The sequence below is a fragment of the Poecilia latipinna genome, unplaced genomic scaffold, assembly GCF_001443285.1.
Source record: "Poecilia latipinna isolate Pla-1442-1.1 unplaced genomic scaffold, P_latipinna-1.0 Scaffold6261, whole genome shotgun sequence".
Classification (NCBI taxonomy): Eukaryota; Metazoa; Chordata; class Actinopteri; order Cyprinodontiformes; family Poeciliidae; genus Poecilia; species Poecilia latipinna.
The window spans coordinates 2,056-7,214 of NW_015118877.1; the positions used below are offsets into that span (position 1 = coordinate 2,056).

General features: G+C 35.0%; 1 long non-coding RNA gene across 1 annotated transcript; it reads left to right on the forward strand.

Annotated features, from left to right (window-relative positions):
• The first annotated feature begins 1,018 nt into the window (after nucleotides 1–1,018).
• On the forward strand, nucleotides 1,019–2,527 carry LOC106943856 (uncharacterized). The gene is made up of 2 exons (XR_001424037.1): nucleotides 1,019–1,119; nucleotides 1,711–2,527. It is a non-coding gene; the product is annotated as an uncharacterized LOC106943856 (long non-coding RNA).
• Nucleotides 2,528–5,159: the final 2,632 nt, after the last annotated feature.

A 5,159-nucleotide genomic window follows, 5' to 3' on the forward strand; every position in this document is an offset into this window, starting at 1 on the left:
TTTCATATACGTATCATTTTCAGAACAACTGAAAGTAATAAAATCACATTAAGTGGATTCTTGTCTTTTGGTTGTTTGTACATTTTCAGTATGAAGGAGGTGGTATGAGTGAAGTCATACCAGCACCTCCAACAGCAGCTTCTGCTCTTAGAAACAGAATAAACATGTTTCCAAAATATATTAACTTATTAATAAAATGCTTTTACCACCAGTTAAAATACTTTATACAACAAACGCAATGAGCTGGAAAACTCAGTTAAACTAATAAAAGTGGAAGAATGACAAAAAATAACTATCAAAATTTAGAAAAAGGAAAAATTAGAAGTAGAACCAAAGACTAATAAAATAATAAAAGACCTTAAAAATAAGTATAAATATGTTTGTTTCAGAACCAGTTTTTTTACTTTGTAATCAGGTTAAATTAGTTTTAATTTAATTAATGTTCAATTTATTAAAAAAAACAATAAGGAGAAGTTCAAACAAGTTAAAATGTATAAAAATATTATTCTGTTTTATTTTAAAAAATATCTTAATTAAAAGGATTCTTCATTTAATTAACTCTCGTTTTGTCTGAAGCTGTGATTCAGTGGTATTTATTTTTATATCTACATTTTAATGACGAAGTCGACACGTTTGTCATATTCAGCTTCTAGGCATCACAGATCTGGAACAAACTTCTGTAAAACTGTAAAACAGCCAAAATACTGAGAATCTTTAAATCTGGAATAAATCAACTGAAACATCATGAATGAAACATTGATCAACATTTTATATGTGTAATTATGGCAAATGGAAAAATGTAATGCTTCAGTTATATATTTTTGTGTTTTATGATGTAAAGCATGTTGACCTGAAATGTAATACACAAATAAAATCTGATTGATTGATTGATTGATTGACTCAGAGAGTTTTCTTGGACTAATATTGTGGATTTTATTAACATATAAATATATTTACCACAAGTTTCAGTAAGTTGATGTTGATCATGTAAATTGTGGTTTTTTTAAGCCTCTTATTGTTATTATTTTTCAGAAAACGATCCGCCTGCAGTCATTTCCACCGTGACGACAGATGAAGTCAGTTATGGACAGATAATCATCAGAGAAACCAGGAAAAGAGGTAAAACTTCTCTAAATACATAAATGATCACAAATTAATCTTATTATTCAGATCTATAATGTGAGAGAGAAAACAAAAACACAAAATCCTGATGTTGAATAAAACTGGATTCCTCTGAATGGCAGAAAAACTAATTATTTTGTACAGATTTATATTTTCTAAATATAAGCAATGTGCACCAGATTTCTGCTTTTATTATTTATAATAAATGAAGGCATAAGCTTTAAAATAATAAAAAACACATCACAGCTGCTTGAACTGAAGCACCAACAAGCCAAAGCTTGAAAATAAACAAATAAAGAAAATAACCAGTTATTCTGGAAAATCTACAAATTTACAGATATAAAGCTAAAAAACACAATGAGATTGGATCATAGATTACGTTTCATTTCATTTATTCATATGGCACCAAGTGATAACTTGTTGTTTCTCTGGGGCTTTAAATAAACTGATGTATTTACATTTACAGTCATTTCAGTTCAGTCACATAAACTCAGAATCGTTTCATTCCAGTTGATTCTCCTTACAAACCAAAGCAGTTCAGGTTCAGTTTGGGTTTATTTTTAGTTGATTTCATGTTTTTCTTTTCAGATTACAAACCAGAACCAAAAGTTGTTTATTCCACCCTGAGGTAATCCTCCAGCAGGAAGCCCCACTGGTCTAGTTAAAGCACAGAACCATCAACTCCTGGTGAATAAGTTTATCTGTCTGAAGAACCAAATGAATGTATTTAATGTTTCATTCTCATGTTTCCAGTCACTGTTTTATTTTAAATGTCTGAACTGTTAAAACCTCAGCAGCTTCAGCCTGTTGAACCAGTTTAACAAGTTTAACCAGTTTAACAAGTTTAACCAGTTTAACCAGTTTAACCTGTGAAACCTGCGGTTCTGCAGCTTGTTGCTAACAAACATGATGTTCCTGTTTCTGTCTGCGGCTCGGCAGTGGAAACTTTTATTTACAGCAGCAGGTGAGAAAAACTAAACCAAAACCGCAGAACAAACCTGTTAAAACAAACAAAATCCCTGAGTGTGTGAAACCAAAGCAGAACCTTCAGGATGTTTATTGATTATATATAAAGAAAATCTGCAATAAACTGCAGTTAATGTTAAATTCACTGTTTCTGCATTCAGAACATATTAGCTAAATGCTATGTGAGGTTTATTCCTGTCATAATGAAGTCCAGTTGGTTCGGTTGGTTCTGGTTTCTCATTCAGACCAAAGTTCAGCCATCAGAGGATTTAAACTGAAGATAATCTGCAGGTTGGTGACATCATCAGCTCTGCAGATGCTAAAACATGCTAACCTGAATCATGCTAAACTGATTCAGGTTTAATTTACTGATTAATTCTGATTCGACGAGCTGAAGTTCTTCACTTTTATTCTGCTTGTTTTAATTTGATATATTAAAGTTTTTTGAAAATGTATTTTTACTATAAATGTGTGAAATGTCCCTTTAAAATAAGCAATTGTAAATCAATAATCACAAAATGCAGCTGCTGAAAAATGATCCAAACTTTTTTTTGAACAATTTCATGTTTCATTATTACATAATAATTAAGTGGAAGGAAAATTATGGATTTGAAAATGTTTTTATAAATAAATAATCTGAAAAGTGCGGCATGCATCTGTATCCAGCTTTTTTACTTTAATATTCCTGAATAAAATCCAGTCCAAGCAGCATGAAGTCATTTTATTTATAAAACCAGTTTATCTGAGTCCAGATGTTCAGTTTCTGGTTCCACAGGTTCAGTCGAGAACTAAATGACATGTCAAAGGTCAAAGGTCAGATCTGATGTGTTCCTATGCAGCTCAGCTCTGGTGTTTCCTCTGGTTCTCTGCTAATGTTTCTGTTGGCATCAATATATTTATGAAAATGTTTGATTTGAAAATGGAAAAAAGAAAATAAAACAGCTGAGAATTGAAATTTCAGCAAAACTGAATCATAATAAAAGATGGTTAGAAATTAAAATATTTTAAACTTTCTCTTCTGTAATCATTGAACATGAACCAACCCAACAGCAGAGCTGCTGTTTATTTCTGTTTATATGAAGAAAAATTCAATGTAAAATAGTTCAGTTTATTCCTGTTTTTACTTATAGGTACAAATATACTCCAAAATGTGAATTATTTTAACAATGCCAGCAGTTCAGCAGATAGAACAGCAGCAGGTTTGGCCAGGAAGTGATGTCATCGATCATGTGACCTCTGGTTGGAGAGAAGAAGCTTCATCTGAAGCTCCTGCTAACAGGAAGGCTCACGGTTAGCAGTGATGCTAAGTTAGCATAAAACATGTTAGAATAAACTCTATAATGAAACATGAGATCAGAACCAGACAGAACATCTGTTCTAATGATGATGATGATATGTGATGAAGCACATCTGACCAGTCCCAGTAGATCTGGACTCCAGTTCTCCCAGTGGATCTGGACTCCAGTTCTCCCAGTGGATCTGGACTCCAGTTCTCCCAGTGACTCTGCCTGGATCAGACTGGAGGGTTTCACTGGTTTCGATCCAGTTGGTTCCTCTGAGCTCCAGCTGCAGCTTTAAGAATCCTTCATGTTTTACCATCAACCATCAGTGAATTAAAGGCATCATGTCTGATCAACCAGAGGATCAATAATCGATCAATAAACCTGCTGCTTGATGGGATCCAGAGACAAACATCATTTATCTTCATGAAGCTTTTAGAACATTTCAAATGTTAAAACGTTCCTGAAGTTCAGCAGAATGAAAAGATGAAGGGCTGATATTTCTACAGGTGATCCAGGCTCTGCTGCCACCTGGTGGACAAACACTGCAGGTACACATCCAGGAAATCTACAAAATAAAAAAATATTCAGCTTTGCTATTTTTTCTCATTTATTTTAGTAAATCATCAAAAAGTTTAAATAAAATTATAAAAACTTTTAGGAAAGAACAATAACTTCCCTCAGAAAGTTCAGCTCTTCATTCTGACCTCGACCAGTCAGACTAAACCAGGGGTTTCCTACTCCATTCTCCAGGGGCCGGAGTCCTGCAGCTTTAAGACGTCTCTCTGCTTCAGATGGATCCAGTATTAATTCACAGCGTAGATCTGTAGAACTGGACTGATGAGAGTGGGATAGTTAAAGTCAGAGGACTCTGGACCTCGATGAATGTAGTTTGAGTTTGAAAGGGATGGACCAGGAGAGCACGGCAGAGGAGGTGTCATGCTGCGTCCTTCTTCTAGAGAGGAAAGATCTGAAAGGAGCTGCGAGGAAGACGTGCTCCCCCTAGTGGGCAGATGGAGAAGTGACGGTTTAAAACGTGTGAACATTGGAATAAAACACAAACTGAGTTTTTAAAAAATCTCCACTTTGGAAAGATTTAATTCCTCCTCGTTCAGGAAACATCAGAACCAATCGGACCAGAACTATTTCAGTTAGTTTTCATTTGACTGACAGCAGCAGTGAATCTGGTCTGGACTCTGTGGAGGTTCTGGTTCCAGGAGGTTCTGTAGACCAGAACATCTACTCTGTGGTCCAGTTACACTCTGATTCTGGAGAACTGGACCTGGTACTGGAGCTTTAATGCTGCTGTGATAAACATGTCATCACCTTCTGGGTCAAAGTTCACCAACCAGGTTCTGCTGCTTTAAACACTCAACCTCTCCTCCGGTTCTGATGATGAAGAGAAAAACCCAACGACCCGGTCCGGTCCACCTCCAGTACCTCTCATTAGCTCTGTTTACTAAAAATCATATTAATTAAACACCAATTAGATGCAAATAACATTTGAAGAATATAAACTAAAAACATTTAGGTGAGATGAACCAAACTCATTCAGAGTTTGTGAAACAGGTGATTGGACCGTTGGTGTGACATCATTCACAGCTTCAGCCAATCAAAAGGTGCAGAAGAAATTTAATTTAAATTCATTCAGAACTTTTAACCTCAGTAAACCGATGATCTAAACCAGGAAATGTTTTAAAAACAATCCTGATATTAAAAATGGAGGAGAATCTGTCTGCAGTCAGAGCTGGACCGGTCTGTCATGATGAGGAGAGGTCACACTGAGGTCAC